Source organism: Panthera uncia, chromosome D2 (assembly GCF_023721935.1).
Source record: "Panthera uncia isolate 11264 chromosome D2, Puncia_PCG_1.0, whole genome shotgun sequence".
Taxonomy (NCBI): Eukaryota; Metazoa; Chordata; class Mammalia; order Carnivora; family Felidae; genus Panthera; species Panthera uncia.
This window is the reverse complement of record NC_064818.1, coordinates 39,506,159-39,532,217: the sequence shown is the minus strand read 5'-3', so window position 1 is coordinate 39,532,217 and position 26,059 is coordinate 39,506,159.

Genomic DNA, 26,059 nt, shown 5'->3' with positions numbered 1-26,059 from the left:
GGTAGTGATAAGGCAAGATCTGAAAGTTCTCTCAAACTTTTGGCAACACTGTTTAGGAGGAAGGCAGAAGCGAGGCCTCACGTGTACTTCATTGCACAACCAGGATTCTTTTCTGCATGGCCAACTGTGGACTCCAGCCTAGGCTGGCATGAATAAGCAAAATAAGATCCTCCTACCCGGGTGGTACCACAACACTTATAAGAACACCTAAGACTGGCAACGAACTCACACATCTATCACCCCATTAAATATTCCTGACGTCCCACAAAGTGAGCAGGACAAATGTCATCCCCTCCTTTAAACAGAAGAAACCTGAAAAAGTGCAGAGGGATTGAAATGTCCATTCAAAGAGCAGCCAAAGTAGATTTATTCTTTAGTCTTTCTGACTTCAAAGAATATTGGCATGCCAAGTGTCATAAGGGAGCAAAGAAAAAACAGCATTCGTCAGACTAGATACAGTATTAATTTAAATTAGTACTCTGCATATTCTCTGTGCCCTGTCATCATAAACTCGAGTTTCTGGTTGTGATATCTACTGGACAGAAGATCTCCCATGGAAGCTAGGTTTCTAACTCCCCAGCTTTCTCACTGTGTGTTTTATTTTGAAGATTCTTTAAAATACAACCTTTAAACTCAAAGCTACAGTCATGGCAAGCTTGTTCTACATGTTTGTGGGAAAAATTGCATTTACTTACTATTTGTGTGTTATAGGGGATACTATCTGTTAAATAGTAGCAGCAAAAGATAGTTAAAAATTTAAATTTTGGGGCGCCTGGGTGGCTCGGTTAGTTAAGCGTCCGACTTCGGCTCAGGTCATGATCTCACGGTCTGTGAGTTCGAGCCCCGCATCGGGCTCTGTGCTGACAGCTCAGAGCCTGGAGCCTGCTTTAGATTCTGTGTCCCTTTCTTGCTCTGCTCCTCCCTGGCTCATGCTGTCTCTCTCTCAAGAATAAATAAAACATTTAAAAAATTTTTAAATTTATCTTCTTGAGTGGTAATGTAGATTACAACATTCTCCACATTTAATTCACTACCTGAGGCTTCACTACCTTAATTATGTAAGTCCACATCTTCATTAGTGGCATAAATTTTCTTTATAGTGAAAAAATATTATGATTGATGAGTATCACCCAGTTTGCCCGGGACCAACCTGTCTTATGGCTATAGTCTTGGAACAATTATTAATAGCACCCCCTTCTATTCAGGTGTCCCTGTTAAGAAAATAAATTTTATGGTGACCATAATTAAGATCTTTCAGATTGTCTATCTCCCTACAGTCCTTTTGACAAAAGCAATATTGTGATCCTAAGTCATTTCTAAACAACGAGAACACTTTTTTTCTTCCACAGGGGATACAAAGCCTGCTTGTAGTCCAGGGAAACCTGGCGATGATTTGACCTAAATTAGTTGCAATGAAGACAAAGAAAGGTGCATGTCTTCACAATATTCAGAATGTATAAATATGTATACGTTATTTTGTCAAGGGAGAAGAATGAGCACCATGTTTCCATGAGTAAGTGTTTACGGGGCAATGGAACAGGAATAATTAGGGAAGGAATAGAACAAGTCCGATTCCAGACATACCTAGATGAGTTCAATAATATGAATAACAGGGATGGATATATGGATCTGGAGCTTATAAAAGAAGTGTAGACCAAAATATGCATCTGGAGTTATGGACATATCAGTGGTACCTGAAGCCATGTAACTAACTAAATGGGTGATGGGAATGAACAACGTGAAGAGAAGAGGAACCGGGACCAAGCTTTAAACAATCTCAATCTTTAAATACTAGAGGAGAAACCAGCACAGGAAATTAGCAAGAAACTGCCAGAGATAGGAGGAAAACCAGGAAAGTGTCATCAAAGGAAGAAACTGTTTCAAGAAGAAGAGTGATCTTTTGGTTAAGATCTGATGTGACATCAAATAAAATGAGGATTAAACAGTCTACAAAGTGCAATATAGCAATCTAGATTAGATTCTGAAACGGAATGAGCACATTGGTAGAAAAACTGGTGAAATCCAAGTAAAGTCCATAATTTAGTTAGCAATACCACAACAACGTTAGAAGCGGATCGGTGATAAGTGGACCAAGGTTATATATGATGGGAACACTAAGGGAAACAGGGTGAGGGGAATCCAAGACATCTTTGTATTATCTTTGCAAATCTTCTGCCAACTTAAAATTATTTGAAATAAAAAGTTTAAAGGGTTAAATGATGGAAGGATAGGGATGAATGGCATCAGCACATTTTAATGATCACTTATGTGGAAGGCTTTCACTCAAAACGTACAAAATTTTTTTTACTCCAGAAATTCAGGGAAAAGGCTAGGCAACTAGAGAAGAATATGGGGCCTATGATGGGTTTTACTCATTTGTTTGTTTTAACTGGTTAGACTGAGCAAGAAGAGAGGGAGAGTTCAAAGATCCAGGTGACACATCGTCTGTATCCATTCATCAGTTGATGGACATTTGGGCTCTTTCCATAATTTGGCTATTGTTGAAAGCGCTGCTATAAACATTGGGGTACATGTGCCCCTATGCATCAGCACTCCTGTATCCCTTGGGTAAATTCCTAGTAGTGCTATTGCTGGGTCATAGGGTAGTTCTATTTTAATTTTTTGGATAAAGATGTGGTTTACATATACGATGGAATACTACTTGGCAATGAGAAGGAATGAAATCCTGCCATTTGCAACAATGTGTATGGAACTGGAGGGTATTATGCTGAGTGAAATAAGTCAGTCAGAGAAAGATATGTTTCCACTCATATATAGAACTTGAGGAACTTAACAGAAGACCATGGGGGAAGGGAAGGGAAAAAATAGTTTCAAACAGAGAGGAAGGCAAACCATGAGACTCTTAAATACAGAGAACAAACTGAGGGTTGATGGGGGGAGTAGGCGGGGAGGGGGAAATGGGTGAAGGGCATTGAGGAGGGCACTTGTTGGGATGAACACTGGGTGTTGTATGGAAGCAATGAACTACCACAGGAATCCACCCCCAAAACCAAAGGCACACTGTATATAGTGTATGTTAGCTAACTTGACAATAAATTATATCAAAAAATAAAAATAATAAATGATTAAAAACATAACAAAACAAAGATCCAGGTGCCAGTGGCAGTGATATTTCTGGGAAGGTAAGGGGGAAAAAAAGGATCTAGAATTTGTTGGAATACAAAGAAGAAAAAAGAAAGAATCTAAATATGGGAAAAGCACTCTTCCTTTATTATAAAAAAGGGTTGAGAAAAACGCAGGGGCAGGGATAGGTGCAGTGGAGGTAATTTTTACAGGCTAGATATCTAGATACACTGGGTTGCTAAGGGAGCACATGCCCGACAGCATCTTCAAAACACATCCTGACAGACAAGAAAGATTATAGTTACTTATCATTTTTTGAAAGAACTTTAGCAGAATATAAGTAATGTTAAATGTAAAGCTATGATTTGTGTTAGTTAAATTAGGTCTACTTAAAATTAGAGTGGATGTTATTTCAGGTTTGCAGATTGTTGACTTAAAATAATGTTGCTGGAATATAATCAACAGCAGTTTGGTGAACATCATTTAATCTCAGAGCTGTATATAAAGTCTACCTGAGAAAACTAATTTTGAAGGGCAGTGTGCATGTTCACACATGCACGTGCACACACGGGCACAACCAAACATGCAGATGTTGCTTCACTAGACGGCAAGGGAGAACCACTGTCATCCAAATGAAAATGATGGCAGTAAAGGGCATTTCAATTGTCTCATAAGCCCATGGTAATATTTCTTTCATCTTTGTCAGATTATTAAATAAATAAAGTAAGGTGGTTTGACAGCAAAAGGGTAAGATCAAGTAAAAGGGTAATGAATACTGAGAATATGAGGGAGTCAGTAAGCATGGCATAGTACAGCATGACAAGAAAAATATTGCATTTTGATGTCATTTCAGAGTAAAATGTATTTGTCAAATGGGGAAGATGATTGGTCTACTGAGAAGCTGAAAATCGGACCATTATTGGATGATACAATGTTTTGCTGTGTCAAGTAAATGGTCTGTGATGAGTGGCACAAGACTGAAAAGAAGCAATAGATTATAGCACGTCTTTTTTTGCCCTAGGAAACATTTCTTTGACATCCAAAATGGTTAAACATTTCTATCCATACAAATTAGGACTGGAACCATACATCGTGTGTGCCAGGCAAAGATTACATGTGGATTTCCACATGTTCTATCTCATCTAATTTAAGTTACTCATCATATCATGCTTATTATTCCCAATTTGCAGATGTGGATGCAGAACCCCAAAGAGGTTTAAGTCTCTTGACCAAGACAGTAGATTCCAGACCTAGGCAGCACTCCTCAATTCAAAGCCCAACTAACTCTCTACAATCCTGTCTTGTCCAGACTACTTTCTAAAACAGGTCCCTGGGATGAACGAAGGAATGGATGGGTGGACAGTGAACAGTATCTAAATTGTCCTATTGAGGGCCTTGGGAAAGTCTTTCCTTGATACCTAATTCATATGTAAAACCAAAGTGCTGGGATAGGTGGATGGTTCTGAATACCAGATGTCAAAATCGGTTTACCCTGTGAATGCATGTAGTTCTGGAGATCAAAACGACAAAAAAACATAATACTGACTGCTGCTTTCTGGCCTATAAAACCAAATGTTCTGGCCATATAGACCATTTAAATCAGGAGCTCTGGACGTAGGACCCAGGCACCTCTACTTTCTAAGTCTCCCAGATGATTTCAGTGTGCAGCCAAGGTTAAGAACTATTTTCAAATCCTAGGGCGTATAAGTGGTAGATTTAGACTTACCTCGAAAACCAACAGGACCAGCAGATAAAAGAACTTAATGTTGAATAACTGAACTCTTAAATCCTAGTTTCAGGTTCCCCTACTTTTTCCAGGAAGGTTGTTTGAGGACAAACATAAGGAACACAGAGGTAGTACAGCAGAGGATGCTGGTACCCATTAGTAGCAGGATAACCAGTCTGAAGGGTTAGGTCTGGTTTACTGAACAATAAACAGATGCTCATGTGCAAAGTAAGGTGAGCTGAAGAAGGCAGAAATCCTCAACCTAAATGCAGGAGATTCCAGGGTGGCACCTGCTACCTAGAGCAGGAACAGGGAAGTGATGAAACGAAACTGAGCAGCAGGGGCAAGGCAGATACTTTTGCAGGTGAAATGAGTGTCTCTAGAGTTCAGGGAAGGGAAGCAAAGGTTGATGTTTATACGGTTAGCATGCCAAGTATTATAATTACCTCCAAATACTTCTAATAATGTACCTTTTAATCACTGAGTCATGTATGTGCAAAAGGTACCATGTTAGGTGTTCTGTGTGTGTTGCTTATTCACTCCTCCACAGAGGAGGAGACAGAAGCTCATTAAGACCCAAGGTAAACAACTGGTGCCCAGATTTGAACCTAGTTCCGTATGATCCCCTTTTACTAGTTTTCCATTTTGGGTTCTTGGGTGTTTTTCCACCCTCAAGGTCATCTTTGTCCCAGGACATAATCTATTCTAGAGAAATCTTAGCTGGTAACACAAAGTGGATTTGGGATATAAATTCAAGAGACAGAAAGATAGAGAGAAGTCATACTGGCAGCGGGTACTGCATAGTGGAAAGAAGTTTGTTTTGGGATGCCTGGGTGGCTCAGTCGGTTGGGCGTCCGACTTCAGCTCAGGACGTGATCTTGCGGTTCATGAGTTCAAGCCCCGCGTCGGGGTCTGTGCTGACAGCTCGGAGCCTGGAGCCTGCTCCAGATTCTGTGTCTCCCTCTCTCTGCTTTTCTCTCTCTCTCTCTCTCAAAAATAAATAAAGCTTAAAAAATTTTAACAAAAATAGAAGTTTGTTTTGGAGTCAGAAATATGCATTTGTATCTCAGGGGCTTGACGAGAGGGTTATAAGAACTCATGGAAGGTGAGGATGAGGACACCTGGGCTGCATGGCAAGCTGCCTTTCTGTAAAGTAATCCTACGTGCTGCAGATCGGCAGATTTCCCCCTGTGTCACCCAGGTCAGCACGCCAGGATCCGAAAGGTGACAAGTACTCAGGGAAGACAGTGTCTAGGAATAATAATCATATAATTGGCTAGATAAGTGAGCCATTGGCTGAAGTTGCCCTTGTGCAATGTCACCTGAGAAGCTGAGGTAGGTGAGGAAAAGGTAAGAAACTCAAGCCTCATTACTGAGAGAAAGATAATACAATGGAAACGAAGTGAGCATCAGACTGCACAAAGGCCAACTTTGACCAAGGGTCTGAGAAGGGAAACTAATGAGAAAAAGCACGCTAACAAATTGGCCCCTGAGTCGTGCCAACTCACACGTGTCTGCCACAAGCAAAAGCAAGCCAAGCAAATACTATGCTGGAAGCAAACTCCAAATGCCAAAGGGGGGGGAAAACTCCATCTAATTGGTCTAAAAGATGGTCATTTCTGACTGCCATGAAGAAAATCAATGCCTTACTTGTGGGAGAAGCTTGGTGTAATAAACCACAAAGGAACAAGGTTTCTTAAAAATCATCAGTTATAATTAAATGTAACAGTGAGAATAGATCACTCTCCTCATGTCAGGCACCTTTCTAAATACGTGTGTTCATTGAATTTTCACAACTGCTCAAGAGGCAATGCTATCAGCTCCATTTTGCAGGTGAGGAAACTGAAGTAAATAATGTACTCGAGGTCATACAGCTGGCAAGAGGTGAGGAATGGATAGCCAGGTGGCTTGTTTCTAGGGTCCAAGACTTCGTCCACCATGTTCTAGCGCTTCCATGATCCATTCTATTCAATAGACCTTTCTCGGCGTTTATTACACAACGGCCTCGCAGGAGATCCAGAGAAGCGAAACACATATTCCATATTCCTGCCAAGGGAGTTGATGCAATGGCCAGATAAAATCAGCACAAAGCCCCAAGGGACCATAACCTGTAATATAAAGTCCATATAACACAACAACACAGTTTTATGATAATACTAGAGGACATATAAATGCAATGAGGAAAGCTGGTGTGTACCAGGAAGCAAATAGGAACTCACACCCAATCCCTGCCGACTCTGCGGAAAGCACTCCACATACAGAGTGTCCCTGAATCTTCTCCCTGAGGGAACTACTTCCCCCAAGTTTAGAAGTGAAGAAAGCCACACACTGGGCAGGTCAGCAGTGTACTCACCAGGACAGTCGCAGAACCAACCAACATGTGCCCCTCAGTCTAACTGCGAAACCCCACGCCCTTCCCTCTCGCGTGCACCTCCCGTGACAATTTCTGTGAGGTGGTGGAATGTGAGACAGATGTCAGCAGATAATCACGGCTGTCATGGGGAGCAATTGAGGGACAAGAAGAGTGTCCTGCAGCCAAACCGAAGCATGGTAGTGGAATCCAGGCTTTATCGGCGGGACAAAGAACGGATGGGTCACTTTCAGTGAAGCATGGGGCAGGGGCAAGTTTAATGGGTGGGATTCCAGAGAAACTGGAATGGTGGAGACAAGGGTTCCTACATGGCAGTGGGGGTGCTGTAGGTGCTTTTGCACAGATTTTGACCCACTCCCCGTCACGGCCAGGTAGGTTAAGCTGGCAGTGCCCATTACTGCAGTGAGAAAGGACAAGGACAAAGAACGAGGCAGAGGGAAGAGTTAGGAGGCATGTGTAGGAATACAGGAGGGCAGTACGAGCCTCCCTGTGGGGCGGGAGAAGGGCAGTGGGAAGCACGTTGATAGCTCTTGGCAACAGACTCCATGGCACTCAGTATTAGTACACACACATGCCAATCATACCTCCATACGTCTGTATGAGCAGCTGGGCTTCTCGCGCTGCTTCTGTGTAATTTGCTCCCACAAAAGGATTAATTCCATTTGGGCTGCTAACGGTGTTATTTCTAGTTAGTACATCTGAAATATCCCTTAATGTCTTCTTTAAACGTACATGTATAAAGGCAAATTTAATATCTAACCTGACTTACATAATTCTCTGAGTGAAGAGGAAAACAGAACCTGAGAAGGCATCGGGCATTGCATACCACATACAACTTCAGGGTTCTCTTACAGATCCTGGGTTTTCATGACTCATGTGATATCCCTGAACTTATTTAAAGAAAAGATGCCTTTCCTCTTTAAAAAATGTAGACTAGGGCACCTGGGTGGCTCAGTCGGTTGCGTGTCCGGTTTTGGCTCAGGTCATGATCTCGTGGTTTGTGACTTTGAGCCCTGTGTCAGGCTCAGAGCCTGGAGTCTGCTTTGGATTCTGTGTGTGTCTCTCTCTATTCCTCTCTCTCTCTCTCTCTCTCTCTCAAAAATAAATAAACATTAAAAAATTAAAATAAAGTAAAATAAAAAAATGTAGACTAAATATTACTATTCATTTTTTAATGTATTTATTTATTTTGAGAAAGAGAAAGGGAGAGAGCAGGGAAGGTACAGAGGGAGGGAGGGAGGGAGGGAGAAAGAGAGAGAGAGAGAGAGAGAGAGAGAGAGAGAGAGAGAATCCCAAGCAGGCTCTGCACTGTCAGCCCAGAACCCGATACAGGGACTCAAACTCATGAATTCACAGGTGCCCCAATATTACTATTGATTTTAAGTAGCCTAAAACTTTTAAAGATATGCAGAAATCTAGAACAAATTCAGAAAAAGCAACCGTTTTCATTGGTTTCCCATTGTTATGAAGATGAGTTGTTCGTTTCCTTCACTGCCTATATGGTTGGAGAGGACCTGAATGTTATATATAGCATTTTCACTGGGTCACCTACTGGAGAAGAAACAGTTCGGACTTTCTATGGAGGAGCTGTTTCACATATATATCTCTGCTACTTAAACAGCTAATTAATTTCAGGCAAAAAGTAATTTTCCTGAATTTTCCAAAAGAACTATCATAATCTTCCTTTAAAATATTATTTCCAGGGGCACCTGGTGGCTCAGTCGGTTGAGCGTCTGACTCCTGATTTCAGTTCAGGTCATGATCTCACAGTTCAGGAGATGGAGTCCTGCCTTGGGCTTTGTGCTGACAGGAAGGAGCGGGCTTGGGATTCTCTCTCTCCCTCTGCCCCTCCCCTGCTCACTGCTCTCTCCCTCTCTCAAAATAAATAAATACTTCCATTTACATTAAAGCTACTTGTCAATTTTAGGAAACAATCATGCCATGTTTCCTTACAATGCAACTTTTGTGATTCAAGGTGGGTACAGCAAAGGCAGCATTCTTGACAAATAGCCCAGGATTCCTTCTCCATCACCCTCAATCTGCAACTGCATCACTTCTATTCAAGGCCCATAAGAAGGAGGAAGGGAGGGGCTCATGTTTTCAAAAATGTCACCTGAAATCTTGGAAATACCCTATCGCAGCACAGTAGCACTTGATCAATATACTAAGAAAGTTGGGGACTTGCAAATAGTTGTTTTTAGGGGCAACCAGGCATCATTTGGCAACAACCGTATACATTTAGGACAAAGTGTATATAGTGGCGTCAGGTAGTAAGTAGTCAAGAAAACTAACTCCCAGGCCAGAAAGGCCCAGCTCCAGGTCCCTACTTCACCACCTTCTGGCTGTGAAACTGGCAAATTACTCATATTTTTTATGCCTCAGTTCCTTTGCCTGTAGCATGAGGATAATGATACCTATCTAATGTTGACGGCTGTGTAGATTAAATGAGCAAGCTAAATGAAGGTAAATGCAAGACAAATGGAACCTTCCATCCTTTTTATAGCTACGTGTAACTTTGTGTAAGACCCATAAAAAATTCTGAGTATGTGGATGGCTAGAAAGATGGATGGATGGATGGATGGATGGATGGATGAAAGGATGGACGGACAGAGAGACAGACAAACAGATGGAGATAAATGTTAAAACACAAACTCACAATTTGACTTTCAGCAAAAGAACAAATCGAGAACTTTGCCTAATGTCCAAGCTGAGTCTGCAAATGTGGTCTACCAGAGATGATGGCTTATTTAAGGATGCACCATAGCACAACTATGAGTCCAGACATGGTTAGTCTGTGGGATTCCATAACCGGAGAAAAAGCTCATTAAAAGTCACTCATCTGTTTGTATTCTTTAACACATTTTCATAGGCTACGACACCCTGTTTTTTTAACTTTCCATGCCTCCTGCAAAGAGAAAAATCTTTTTTTTTCTATTTTCAGCATTAAAAATACACATAACCCCACCCCCCGCCATCAAAAAGGCAAAAAGGAGAAAGAAAGCAAGAGAGAAAATTCAGAGAAAACAAGGTCATACAGTCTCTCACTTTTCTTTTTTGCATCCTAAAGATAAATGTTCAGGTCTGGGAAGAGGCTGGCTCTCTCCTTTTCTCAACTGGGCTAAAATAAATGTTTAAATAGTTCCACTTCAAACCTGTGGCTGCATTTCTCACAGTATTAAAAAAGAAAAAGATCCACCAGTCATTTTCAGTCCAAACCCCATTCTAAATAAAGCTTTTCATCTTTTCTTGACTCTGATTCCTAATTTAACACTATCTCACCTCTTACTTATCCAAAAATCACTTTTCTGGCAACTTTGACTATTCTTAACAGACGCATGAATCAGAGAAGAAAAAAGAAGTCCCCTGCATGGCTCAGGCGCAGCCTAAAAATACATGTGCACCGAAAAGCTCATATAGGTTTTTTCGTTGTTATTTTTGTTTTGTTTTTTAGTTTTTTTGGAAAAGAAGTCCTTACTAAAAGCCTAATAATTCTGGCCTTATATTTATTACAAACAATTGGGTGATCTGGTTTTACACCTACTGAGAAAGTAGACGGAGCAAATTCCAAAAGAGTGGCAGTGAGTCTGGAAGTGAGGATTAGGAGTTTTGATTTTGATTATCCATCAATAATAATGGAGAGTGTGCATCAGTCTGTTGATGTTACTGTTTCTCTTCTCTACACTTTATCTCCGCCAACTCATTTAATCTTTACAACCCCATCTTGACAGTTGAGGCATTAGGGGGGACCTGAAAGACTGAATGATCAAGTAATGGAGCTGAAATATGAACACAGGCAGTGTGGCTTTAGGGTGGCAATGGAAGAATAAAGTAACACACATGCACGGTGCAGACAGGCAGACGAAAGAGCTAAAATTCAGTAGCTCAGTGTCATCCAGGAGAGGTGAATATTAGGTATGACCACAAACCTCCACAAGGTTCAGTGGCCCCTGCAAGCTCTAGGCTCTGATTACAATGCTTCTCCTGAGTTTCTACACCAGCCCCTCTGGACAATGCCACGCATCAGGTCCTGCCACATAAGAAGAGAGGAGCCTCCCGTGGACAGCTCTTCCTTGGTTGGCAGAAAAAGATCATGTCTTGGGGGTACAATGTGTGGCTTGCCCCTGCCACACACACACGTAACTGACTTCCCAGGCTTCGTCTCATCATCCAGGAAATAAATGACTTGGCAAAAATTAAATACATAAAATGAATTTGATAAGAATCAAATAAGAAGACAAAAGAAACCCATCGAGAGGGATGGAAAGGGAGGGAGTGGCACAGACAGAGTATGCTCTTTGTCCCTCAATGAACTCATCCTCATAGGGAGCTGCTGGGCAGCACAGCCAGGCCCCCAGGACAGCAGAGATGAGTGGGCTGTGATCCCTCTGCTGACAGGGACAGTCAGAGCAGACACAGGGACACTCAAATACTAAAGCTCAATTATGAAAGGCAAGAGAGGAGAAAGGGTGGAGAACACTGAAAGTACAACGTAGGAATGATTCTTTCTTGGAAATGAGAGAAGTTTCCAAGAGGAAATCACCTGTAAATGTGAGTTGTGAAAGATAATGCTAGGTGGCCATCCCCCACCCCCAAACTAAAACAGAAGGGAAAGGAATCCGGGAAGGGGTGGGTGTGTAAGAGCTGGGGGTGTGGAGCCAGGAGGCTGGGATCTGGCTCAGACAACAACTCTCTGAATCTAGTTTCTGGAAAGGGGATGGGGCTGGAGGTCGTGGGGAATGCAGCTGAAATCAAGGGCAGGAGCCGCCGCTCAGGGCGCAAGTAATAAAAGCAAACCTCTAGGCCATGGGGCGTCTGGAAGGGAAGAGTAATGAAAGCTGAGAACAATGGGTTGGGAGTAGCTATGCAATTCATAGGAAGTCAAAAGTCCTCAGCTCTTTCATCTGTGAATTGGGTGGGGAAGAAGGGTGGCCCAGGTGAACTGGACTTTCCCAGACACCAAGATTCCTTTGGGCATCACCCCAGGAGCCATTAAGAATAGAGATATATGTATATCAAACACTTTTGTTTACAATGGGCAATGATTATATAATTATATTTTTTCAAAGATTTGCCTCAGAAATATCTGAAATAGAAAATATATACTGTTAAATGGGCAAGCTTTGGATACCTGAAAATGTACTTATATGAGATCCTCTTTCTCTAATTATGCCCCAAAAAGGTAAATGTCACTGAAACAACCCTCACTCCCAAGTAAAAACATTTAAAATGGCATATCTGAAAGCATTCATATTTTCTAAATTAAATGTTGATACATAGCATTTCCTATTCCTGTAAAGTCTAAAAAAAGATGTTTAAGAGCTAAATAGTGCTTTGTTAGCTACTCAGGAAACCAAAGGGCTGTTTAAGAATTAATATCTCAGTTGCCTTTAATTTTAAACTTGGCTATTAAAGGTGCTCTCTTTCCCTCTTGGGGGGGGGTGTTTCTTGTGGTGAACAAATGAAAAGATACTATATATCAAAAAGCATAAGGGACAAAATCACCTCCATCTAACCATTTAGAAAAAGTTTGAGGATGGCAGTGTCATTTTTGTTTCATTTATAGATGTCCAGAATCCAAATTGTTGAGGTTAAACAGTGATGCATTATAAACATATCTGCGTGTATCAAATTTGATGTACAAGAGGTCATAATCGTAGCCTAGTAAAGGTGCCAGGTGGGAAACCGTCCTATTGACTTCGTTCAAAAATCAGAGTTTCCCTGGAGTTGGAGTTGTGGGAAACTCACAGACTTTCTCTGCAAGGTAGCAGGATAATGAGAATTCCTGTCCATCTCAGAGTCAGCATGCACTTGTTTGCGGCAGAGCATCTCCTAAGCGTGTCTGTGCATCTGCCCATCGAAGCATTTACTGAGCATTCATCCAATCCCTGAGATCACCAGGCTAGAGAGGGCACCAGGAAATGGCAGAAAAACATTTCGTGTATAATGAGAGCAAACACCTGGTAGCCACTCTTGAATCTAGCATAAACCTAGTAGACACGTTCGCATTCCCTTTCAGGGCCTTAACTCCCCTCTGGGCTCCAGCGTCTTTAGTGATCCTCTTGGGCTGTGCTTCTCTGAGCCCATCCTCTTCCACCAAATGCACAACCAAGCCCCCTGAGGAAATCAAAGGCCTCAGTTCCAAGGGAACTGGAATGACCAGTTCAGGTCAACCTAGAGGGAGAGGATATTTTCCCCTCAAACAGGATCCAGAAAACAGGCTGCTGCAAGGCTCAGACATCTCTTGGAGTGCCTTTCAAATTGGTCACATTAAAAATAGCAGAAAGGTCAAACTCAGAATTATTGGATTTCTTGGGCACTTTGATTTGGGTCTCAATCAGGCTTGGTGTCTTTATTTGATTACATAATTTGATTCTGCTCCACAATCAAAATGTCACACTACTGAGAATTTGTGGTTATATCTGGAGGGGCCTCAAAGACTCCTTGCATTTACACAGCGTCCATGAAGGGATGTGGGAGCTCTGGTAAAATGGGGAGAAAGCATGCTTGGATATAAAGGATAAGCCCATCTTGCCAACTGAGTGGGTGGACCTCACCAGGGGGTCAGCAAAAGCAGGAGATGCAAAAGAACAAGTCACAGGACCACCCACGGTCTCAGGTCCTCACATGGGCGGCAAACGATGTGTTAAAATGATTGGGCCTTGACGTACCTTTGCTATTATTATTTTTTAATGTTTATTTGTTTTTTTATACTTTTATCATAATTGTTTATTTTATTTTTGAGAGACAGAGCACAAGTGGGGAAGGGGCAGAGAGAGAGAGGGAGACACAGAATCTGATGCAGGCTCCAGGCTCTGAGCTGTCAGCACAGAGCCCGACGTGGGGCTCAAACTCACAAACCACGAGATCGTGACCTGAGCCGAAGTCGGACGCTTAACCAATTGAGCCACCCAGGCGCCCCTCACCTTTGCTATTAAAAGCAAGAGCATTGGAAGGGTATATGATGAATGAATTGTTCTATAGTCTATCTTTTTCCAAAAGAAATCGAGCAATTGGGAAGATAATACATGTCCTCTGAAAAGGTGCTATTTTCAACTCCATCAAGTCTTGTCAGTTTAGCAAACACATTCACACATTGTGAAAAGGTGCTCTCCTACAGGAGGGGAAGCCTATGCTTGGCCCTTTAGGAGCCTACCCTCCTAGTCACAGCCAATATTCTGATGACTCACTGTGGAAGAAAAGTTTCCAGGGAAAATCTGAATTTTAGGAACAGCTACAAATGAAGGACAAATAAAGCTATAAATAGTTGATATTTCTAGGATAGCTCATACCCCTCAATCATATTTCTAAAGAGGAGTTACCCCAATACCCTGGGCAGTTTCAATATCATGAGAAGGTTTGTACTTCCTTCTCCAGAAGCCTTCTTGGAAGGAGCCACTTTGGGCAGTATGCTTAGGCAAGTATGTATGTATATGGGTGTGGGTTTAAAAACTCTTTTTTTGTATATAGGCACAGCTTCTCTATGAAAGACACCCATAAACTGAGGCTCACAGAGGCAGTAAGCACTAAAAATTATTTGACACACTTAGCATGCTTAAGACTTTCAACTACTTTACTTCTTGGGCAAGTAAGAAATCACTGAGCTAAGGTCAAGTATACATCTAAGAGAAAGGAAAACATTCATCCACACAGAAACTTGTACACTAATGTTTACAGCTGCATTATCGACATAAACCAAAAAGTGGGGGGAAAACTGAAATGTCCATTAACTGATGAATGGATAAATATAATAGGGCATATTCCTACAATGGAATATTATTCAGCTATAAAAAAGAATAAAGAACTGATATCTACAGCATGGATGAAGCTTAAAAATATTATGCTAAGTGAAACAAGTCAGCCACAAAAAAACTAAATAGTATATGATCCCATTATATTAAACGTCCAGAACAGGGAAGTCTATAGAGACAGAAAATAGATCGGTGGTTGGTTGCCCAGAACTGGGGAACAAGGACAACACTGGGGGAGGGGATTGTAGCAGCCAACACATACGGAGTTTCTGTGTGGGTGATGAAAATGTTCTAAAGTTACTGTGGGAATGATAGTATATACCTGTAAATACACTAAAATCCACTGAACTGTACAGTTTAAGTGGGTGAATTACACCATATATCTAAATCTCAATGACGATATTAAATGAAAAAAAAAACAAACATGAAACCAGCATGAAACCAACATGGCAGTGACCCTCTTTGAACTTTGACAATATGTCCATGTCCCATCCCAGCTTAACACTACCCTTGACCCCAGCCATATGGAAAGGAAAACTCTAGTAGCATGCCCCCTGGTCTCATCCTTCCTCTCGAGGGTTTCTCTTCCTGTGATAGCAGCTGGTGAAGGCAGGGCCTTAGGGCCAAGGTATCAGTCAGTTCCATGAGCACACTTGGACCTGCTCAGCTCTCCCCAGAGTCCTCATGCCGACCTCAAAGAGAACCAAGCGATTCAGTATCAATGAAGTGGTGCTGAACTTCTTCATTTCCTAACAATGGATAAAACATCTCGTCACTACTGCCAGCTTCATTTACAGAAGACGGGATCTTCTTCCACATGTTGTAGCTCTAACTACAACGCTTCTAAGATGTCTATATTCTCTCTTTTATTGGGGAGACAACCTAGCAAGGGGAGATCTGGATGGACTACATGGAATACATCTTAAAATTAGTATCACTTTTTACCAATATTAGTCATAGCAACTAACGAGTGCATTCATTCATTTTAAATAATCATCCATCGCCTCTGTGTCTGACGGTGCCAGTAGTACAAGAAAGAACTGGACACAGCCTCTGCCTTGAAAAGATCACAATATTGTTAGGGATACTGAACTATAAACAAATAAATATGTCCAGTAAGACAGGTGCTAGAGCAGAGGTAAATGCGAAGAACTTCTGGAGGACAGAGAAGAAAAAAAGTAATGTTTCTAGATTTATTTTAAGAAGGAGTTGTGTATTTTCATTTTCATTTGCTTCCATTTTTTCTTTATTCTTTAATTTCCTGGTTAACCCATTCATTCTTTAGTAGGATGTTCTTTAACCTCCATGTATTTGAGAGCTTTCCAATTGTTTTCTTGTGGTTGATCTCAAGTTTATAGTGTTGTGACCTGAAAATATGCAAAGTATGACCTTGATCTTTTTGTACCTGTTGAGGGCTGATTTGTGACCCAGTATGTGATCTATTCTGGAGAATGCTCCATGTGCAGTCAAGAAGAATGTGTATTTTGCTGCTTTAGGATAAAAATGTTCTAAGTATACCTGTTAAGTCCATCTGGTCCAGTATGTCATTCAAAGCCATTGTTTCCATGATGATTTTCTGCTTAGGTGATCTGTCCATTGTTGTAAGTGGGGTATTATATTAAAGTCCCCTTCTATAACATATTATTATCAATGAGTTTATGTTTGTTATTAATTGATTTATGTATTTCATTTATCCCAAGTACTTTGATTTGGCCACAGCTACATCTTATTAGATATGTCTCCAGAGACAAGGAAAATAAAAGCAAAAATGAACTACTAGGACCTCATCAAGATAAAGCGCTTCTGCACAGTGAAGGAAACAATCAATAAAACTAAAGGGAAACCAACAGAATAGGAAAAGATATTTGCACATGACATACTGGATAAAGGGTTAGTATGCAAAATCTATAAAGAACTTATCAAACTCAACACCCCAAAAACAAATAATCCAGTGAAGCATGGGCAGAAGACATGAATAGACACTTCCAAAGAAGACATCCAGATGGTTAACAGACACATGAAAAGATGCTCAACATCACTCATCATTGGATAAATACAAATCAAAACCACAATGAGATACCATCTCACACCTGTCAGAATGGCTAAAATTAACAACTCAGGAAACAACAAATGTTGGTGAGGATGCATAAAAAGGAAACCTTTTGCACTGATGGTAGGTGTGCAAACTGGTGTAGCCACCCTGGAAGACAATATGGAGGTTTCTCAAAAAATTAAAAATAGAACTACCCTATGATCCAGCAATTGCACTAATAGGTATTTATCCAAAGGATATCAAAATGCTGATCTGAAAGGGCACTTGTACCCCAATGTTTTATAGCAATGCTATCAACAATAGCTAAAGTATGGAAAGAGCTCAAATGTCCAATGACTGATGACGTTATAAAGAAGATACGGTATGTATATGTGTGTATATATGTATGTATGTGTGTGTGCTTGTGTGTGTGCTTGTGTGTGTGTGTGTGTGTGTGTGTGTGTGTATAATGGAAATAATGGAATATTAGTGATTAAAAAGAATGAAATCTTGCATTTACAACAACATGGACAGAACCAGAGTGTCTCATGCTAAGCAAAATGAATCAGTCAGAGAAAAACAAATATTACATGATTTCACTTATATGCATAATTTAAGAAACAAAACAGATGAACATAGGGGAAGGGAAGGAAAAATAAGATAACAACAGAAAGGGAGGCAAACCATAAGAGACTCTTAAATACAGACAACAAACTAAGTGAGGGTTGCTGGAGGGGAGATTAGTGGGGGGATGGGCTAAATGGGTGCTGGGCTTTAAGGAGAGCACTTGTTGGGATGAATCACTGGGTTCTACTCCTGAAACCAATACTACACTGTATGTTAACTAACTTGGATTTAAATAAATAAATTTTTTAAAAAGAAGGAATTTTTAAATATTAAAGATCTGTATGAATACATTAGGTTTGAAAGAGATAAAACCATTTTTAATTTTAAAAATTTTAATTAAAAAAATTCTTTAGGGGTGCCTGAGTGATTCAGTTGGTTAAGCATGTGACTTCAGCTCAGGTCATGATCTCCCAGTTCGTGAGTTCAAGCCCCACATGGGGCTCTGTGCTGACAGCTCAGAGCCTGGATCCCACTTCAAATTCTGGGTCTCCCTCTCTCTGTTCCTCCCCTGCTCACACTCTGTCTCGCTGTCTCTCTCTCAAAAATAAAGGATAAATAAATTTAATTCTTTATATTAAATTCCACTTTATGATAATTCCAGATTTGCAGAAAAGTTGCAAATATACTACACAGAATGCTTACATACTCTTCATCCTGCTTCCCCTAAAGTTAACATCTTCCATGGCACAATTATCAAACCCAGACAACTTACACTGGTGCAATACTGGTCACTAAACTACAGATCTTATTCAGGTATTGCCAGTACTTTCACTACATCCTTTTTTTCTGTTCCAGAATTCAATTCAAGATAGCACACTGCACGTACTCAGCATGTCTCCTTGGTCTCCACCAGTGTTTGTCTGTTTTTCCTAACCAAGATCGCCATTTCTTTTGATGTAAAAATAGTCAAATATTACCAATGTCACACAGCTCAACCGAATGGTATTAACGTTGCTGAAAGTCCCAATAGTTTGTTTGCCATCTCTGTGACTGTGCGGTCATGTTCAGCATGACATCCATCAGCAAGCAGCAGGAGAGCACAGTGCCTGTGGTCAGGGGCACACACGCCAGACTCATCACTAAACAGTTCCGTGACTTTGGACAATTTCATTAACATCTCTTTCCTTAGTGTTTCATCTGTAATGCAGCCCTCCCCATCCACTGGATTGTTGTGAGGACCTAATGAGATAATATTTGGAAAGCATTTAGCACACTGCCTGGCACATAAAAGTACCTGCTGTTGCGACTTGTCTTCGTGGATGCCTTACGTTCTCTATACTACTGTTTTACCAAGTCCCTCTGAAATTCATTCACTGCATGAAAATCTTGGTAAATATCAGCAAATCAAGTAGTGATTTGTGTTTCAGAAAGAACATACTGGAGGTAACATGCAGGAGGAACAGGAACAGCCTCAGGTGAGAAAAAGGAGTCAGGCATATCATTTCATCAACCTTCACACAGGCATCACAGAATACGACTATGCAGAACAGTCGTTAAAACTTGTTCAAGCAATGCCCCTTCCATAATGAGGCTGTGCTATCAATGGAATATGCATTCATGGCAAAGAGAACACTGCTCATGGCCCAGCAAATTTCAGATTACCATAGTTACAGCTGGTGACACTGTGGTGCTACTTCAGCATGATCACTTGAGATTTTCCACCATTGGGTGACCTTCAGAAGCCACCTAAATGTGTATGCTCCATAAATAATAGATGTGTCATAATTCATTAGCAGTTCATAGCAGGCTTTAGTCCTCATTAATGAAGAAGCACAATTTAACAAAGAAATGTGCAAATTATCAACTATTTAAGAAAATACTTGATAAACATCTTCACCAAATTACATTTAATTTTGCTATTTAAACTGCCTCCTGTGGAGTTTAACTACACCATCAAAAACAGCTATGCCTATAAAATCTGAAACAAAGGCAGTAACATTTCTGCCTGATTCTTATGGTGCCTGTATCCTCAATTTCCTTGAAAAGAAATGGCCCCACAGTTTACACATTTCTAGAGGCTTTTTCTCTGTTTGGTCGACAAACTCTCTTCTCATAAAAAATAATAATAATAAATGAAAAAAGAGAGGGTAGGCTAGACATTCTTACATTTGCATAATTTTGATGAATAACCTTACACTACTTGGATCCGTACAAAAGGATTGTTAAAAAGATGATTTGTGATTACATAATCACAAAACGTATTGATCACTAGGAGCCAGCCTAAGTTCATTACCAGTTAGTCTGTACTGGTAGATTGAGGAATGTTACAGCCAGATATTGTATTGATTTCATCAAGGAATTTAATAGAGACTCTCATTATATATTCAGTAATAAAAAGGAATAAATGTGGGCCATGGGATGGTATGCTAGGTAAATTCGCAGCTGGATGAAAGCAAAGAGAGTTCATAGTTGGTTATTTATCAACCAAAAGGACAGACCTAGATGAGGACCCACGATTCCTGTGGACCTTGTCGCGATCCAGATGACAGAGTTTCAGGGAGCCTCAGAGGAAGGCACAGAGGGCCCTTCTAATGCAATTCATTGATGAACTGCCACGAAGGCAGACACACAGCTCTGGTTCATATTTGTATCCAAGCCAAATGAGAATATTTATGAGGGATAATATATAATCTAGCTTTGGAATTGTCACAATGTAAACCAAGTTTTCAAAGATACAATAAGAAAGACCTGGTTGAAGAAGAGATTTTCAGAATAAGCCTTGGGATTCATAAACAATATAAGCTACTTAGGTGGAAAAATGTCCAAGAAGGTAAATTCCAGTACAAGCTTTCTGAATAAAGTCTGATATTCAGACCCAGAGAGGTAAAGATCTCATTTCCCTCTTCTGGAGAGATCACATCCCATTCAAAGGAGCGCATCCACATTTGGTGACATGTTTTTAAAACTTACGATTTTTAGGGGCACCTGGGTGACTCAGTTGGTTAAGTGTCTGACTTTAGCTCAGGTCATGATCTCACGGTTCATGAATTTGAGCCCTGTGTCGGGCTCTGTGCTGACAGGTCAGAGCCTGGAGCCTGCTTCAGATTTTGGGTCTTCCTTTCTCTCTGCCCCCCACCAACGTGCTCTCTCTTTCTTTCTCAAAAATAAAATAAACATTAAAAATTTTTAATAGAAAAAAACTTGTGATTTTCAATTAATTTTAGATTCACTGAAAAGTTGCAGGAGCAGAGAATTCTCACAAATCTCTTCACCCAGTTTCCCTCTGTTAACATCTTACATCACCCCACAAGAATGACCAAAACTAAATATTTAACATTGACACAATTCTATCAAAGAAACTAAAGATATTTTTTTAAAAAGATTTTGTTGGTTTTCCAAAAATGTCCTTTTTCTTGGGAACAACATCTTAAGATAAATATTAACAAATTGTGACACAGTCAGAATAGGGCCATCAAGAAGTCAAAGAATCTGGGAACCAGGTAAGTGAGGAATATTGAGAGTAGCACTTTTTCTTCTTTTCTTTATCCAAGCTTATTCCCCTGGTGAGCCTGGTCTAATGGTTTTCAATATCAACTATATTCTGATGACTCCAATGTTTACGTCTCCAGCCCAGAACTCTCCCCTAAATTCCAAATGCCTATACACAATTACCCTTATGACATCTCCATTGGGACGTCTAATGAATATCTCAGACTGAAGATGTCTGTGGGACAGAAATCCTCATCTAGTCACAGTGTTGTTCCTGCAGTCTCCCCATCCCTCCAGTTCCTCTTTGACTGCTTTCCCTCTTCCTTACTTCAGATCATATTCACAAGAAAATCTTGCTTGCTTTCCTTTACCTTTAAAATTTTTTGTTCATTTATTTTGAGAGAGAAAGAGAGAGAGAAAGAACAAGCAGGGAGGGGCAGAAAGAGAAGAAGACACAGAATCCGAAGCAGGTTCCAGGCTCTGAGCTGTCAGCAAAGAGCACGATGTGGGGCTTGAACTCACCCACTGCAAGATCATGACCTGAGCTGAAGTCAGACACTTAACCAACTGAGCCACCCAGGGTCCCCTTTCCTTTATTTTTTTAATTAATTAATTATTGAGAGAGAGCAGGAGAGGGGCAGAGAGAGAGGGAGAGAGAATTTTAAGCAGGCTCCATGCCCAGCACAGAGCCCATTGCAGGGGTCTATCTCACGACTGTGAGATCATGATCTGAGCCAAAATCAAGAGTTGGACGCTTAACCAACAGAGCCAACCAGGCAACCCTGCTTTCCTTTAAAAACATAGACAGGATCTGCCCACTTTCCACTTTTCACATATCCACCATTTTGTCTATCCCTCACCCATTGGAATAGCCTCCTTTCTGGTCTCTGTGTTTCCATTCTTGCCTCTCCCTGCTCTCCCTGCCTCTCTCAGCATCAACTGTGATCAGGAGATATTTTCTATCTCTCTAATCAAACTCTCAAATGGCTTCTGATCTCACTCTAAGTAAAAGCTAAAATACTTGACTGACTTCAAAGTTCAAACAATTTAGTCTCCTGTTATCTCTCTGACATCATCTGGTATCCTCCCCACGTTCACGTCATACAACAATGCCATATCTTTGCTATTTCTCATTAGGCACAATCTTATCTCAAGGACTTTTCATTTGCTTTTCCCTCTGCCTGATATATACTTACCCCAGCTATTCATATCACTGACTCAATCATAACCTTCTCATTTTAGCAAATTGAGGTCAATCCTGGCCTTGGTACTCAACTTACAACCTCTTTTTCACCTCCCCAGCATTTATCTCTGCAGCACTTATGACCATCAAATAGATATACTTGACCTGTTTTGTTCATTGTTTTGGAGGCAGAGATTTTGACCACTTTGTTCACTGCTATTTCTCCAGCACCAAGTGTACTCACCAAAGATCAGTTAAATGAATGAATCAAAGAATCACTGTGATTAAGAACACTCATTCTAGAATCAGACTGCAGGGTTCAAATGTCAATGTGACTGCTTACAAGGTCTTGGACAAATCACTCAGCTTTCCTGTGCCCCAGTTTCTATACTTGATACACGGGCATGGGAGTAATCCCTAACCTGCAGACTAGTTGCAATGTGACAATTAATTGTTGTCAGTTAAATGTAATAATTTGTGGAAATTATATAATTTTTATATAACCTTTTGCCTTTCCTGAGGACTTTTCCAATTAGCACTCATGTCCTTGTAGCTCAAGCTTGCTTCCTGGAAGGAAAAGCTCTGTGCCTCAAATCTCTACCTAATTCCATGGAAACTTAACTCTCAAAGAACTGATGTCAGAAAAAAAAAATTGACCACATTACAAATCTTCCAACATTAGGGACTGATATAAATGATTCGTTTATTTCAGAAAGGTTTGTTAGTCCCATCTCCGTGCCAGTTTCTACGGCGTGTGCACGGCATATACTGTGGCAACTAAAACTCATTCCTCGCCCATACAGACCTTCCTTTTTAGTGGGGGCAACAATGCAGTATGTTAGCCTTCCCAAGGCTTGTTATTAAATCTATATTGTTAGATGGAATCTATGTTGTTAGTATAGCAGGAACTGACTGGGGACAAATATTTGGATCCGAGGCCACTTTGGGTAACTAGATCTGTATCATACCCATCTGCCTCACACCACTCTTCTGCTTGGCCTCCACTAATCCTGAAGCAACCATACATACCATAAGGAGTATCAGAGTACTTCCCTTTTTCTCAGCAATCAGGCCTAGCTAGACCACTACCATTACTATCACTACTGCTATAATTACTTCTCCTATCACAAATACTATTGTCTTCACTATCTTTCAATTACTTACCTAGCTTTTCCTTTAGGATATTAACATAAATGGCCTCCAACCCCCTTATGTGTGCTAAGTCTGACAACACTGAGCATATTTTCAATAGTTCTATTCAAACTGAGATACAGGAAGACCAATTTTATTAGCAAATATAGGAAATATTTATATTCAAATTGCCAAATAGAGGAAGGTCGATTTATTAGCAATAACATCTATTAGGAAAAAAGTAGATGAAGGCCAGGAGACAGAGAGGCAGACAGACATCCCGGTGACATTTCAATTTATCTCCTCACAGACTTCCAGCACAATGACACTCAGTCAGCACTCACTCATTCAATCTAGGACACTGAGCAATGACGCTATTTACCAATTCTCCTTAAAATCATCCAAAAGAGCAGATACAGGAAAATTGCTGACATACTAGCATGTATCAGTAATATTTTGCCAAACACCCCTGCCTCTGCCCCTGAAATATCTGTGGAATAAGACTGATATTAACATCACAGACTAGTACAAATCATCTACAATAGCCAGATATCTGAGATTATATACTTACTACTTTGTTGTTCTTTAGTTGGGCAGATAAAATGGCATGGTGCCACATTAAATGGCAAGGCCAAGAAAGACAGATCCAACTTCAGGCAAGAAGCACATGTATAAACACAATCTCTAAAAAGCTAACTGATAAATTAGAGCTCACACATAGTGGGGTCCACTGTGGCAACTGATAAGTTACCCATCACCCCAATTCTTAAGTATTGCTGATATTTACATTTTTGAGCTTTTCTTACTCACCCCTCAATTTGGGAGTTTTCAAAGATTATGGAGAAGATAAATTATGTAACTGTCCACTGACTCTGGTTTTGGTCATATATTATTTTTTATTTTTGATTCTCTCATTTCCCACATGATTTATTCCACTAATCCACTCAACAAGGGAAAGAAGATGGTAACACAGATGGAGAGAGATTTATTAAACACCCATTAAGTGGCTAACTCTGTGTAAGGACAGGGTAAAGGACACACAGTTTAGCCCCTACAATGGTGGAATCTTCTCAAGCTCTGCACCTGCATCTCAGTTCTGGTGAGTAACTGAAGCTACATACTGGCAATGATCATTTCTCTTCTTGGTTTTCCCATCTGTACAAATTTAAAGAATGAATGAGATAGATAATCTGTGCAGAGCACTTAGAATATATAATACCTGCTTACTCAACGGCATGGGCTATTATGCAAAAGTTTGTTTTTGCAATGTTTCATGGTCCTTATAAAAAACATTTTCATTTTATGGTCTTCCCGAGTAGACGTTAATGGTCTTTTCTTTGGACTCCTTAACATGCTGTCATATTTTCTGTATAGGCTAATATTGCTGTGTATGGCCTCGAGTGTTACACCATGTCTATTTCCTTTCACTGTCCCCTATCATGCCCTGTATATCGCCTACGACACAGGGATTCCTTGAATATATGTGGAAGTGAATTGCCACATCAAGTAGGACTATACTGAATTCTAAATTTGTATTTGTACTTGTATCATTTTGTAGAAAGATTATTTTCCTTTATAGCACAGTGCATGTTCTCAAAAACATTTTTGTAGGTCCTTGAATGTAAGCATTTACTTGTGAGTTTTCATGATACAAGTCCAGAGTAAAAGAGCTTAAAAAAAAACAACCCAACTTTATAGATGAATGTGATCAGGATTCTAACAGGAATCTTGGGCTTGGAAATCTAATTTGTATTTGAGGGTCTACAAATAGCAGAGATGGACTGTGGTCCAGGATGGTGAGCCCTCCTGGGTCTTACATAGAGCATCCATACCCTTGGCTTAGCATTACTGGCCCTACATTCCTGCTTTCACAGCTATTTTTCCATCTCCAGTCCACAAGCTTGAGCCTAACTGCTTCTTAGGCTGGCTCACTTGCTTAATGCTGGGTACTCAGCTCCTGACTGACCTTGATTTCCAAAAGACACCAAAGGCCAGGCCCTCTGTTTAATACTTGGTTGCCTTAGGTAACCTTGATAATTAGGCTGAAGTGTTGCTCTACGTGTCAGATTCAGCAGGTTTCAAACTGTCAATGTGAGGCCAGTGGAAATATAATGGACATAGATATGCTTACTAAATCATATGCCCAAATATATGGACCCCAAAAGAACTGACCTTTGTTGGAATGAATATCCCTCAAGTCATAGCTGCCTGGAATCATTCAATTGAAAAGCCATTAAATATGACATTATGCTTTGTGTGCTGGGCACCATGTCTTGGATTTTGTGTCAATATGGAGTACTCAAGGGAATTCTGGATATCTCTTCCTTCCTGCATATCAATGTTGTTGATAATGTCTTCCGTATCATTTCAATGGTGTTGTTATTATTTATGTATGTCTACTTCCATGTTGACATATTGATCATGCCTCAAATTGTGTATAAGATGAGGTGGTACAGAGAAAGGGAGATAGATCGACCATTAGATAGGTGAGAAATAGACAGATACACGTATGCATTCATTATAGATGCCTCGAATTTTCTGTAGATGATATAGGACATAAACAAACAACAAATGTCAAATATAACACAAAAGAACTTCCTCTACATATTAGCAAAAGTATCTACTGTTACACTTGGCTTCAAAAACTTATTCCAGCACACTTACTAATCCAATAAAAACAGGACCAAGAAGAACATCATTTGCTCACGCATGCTCCCTCTGACACTCC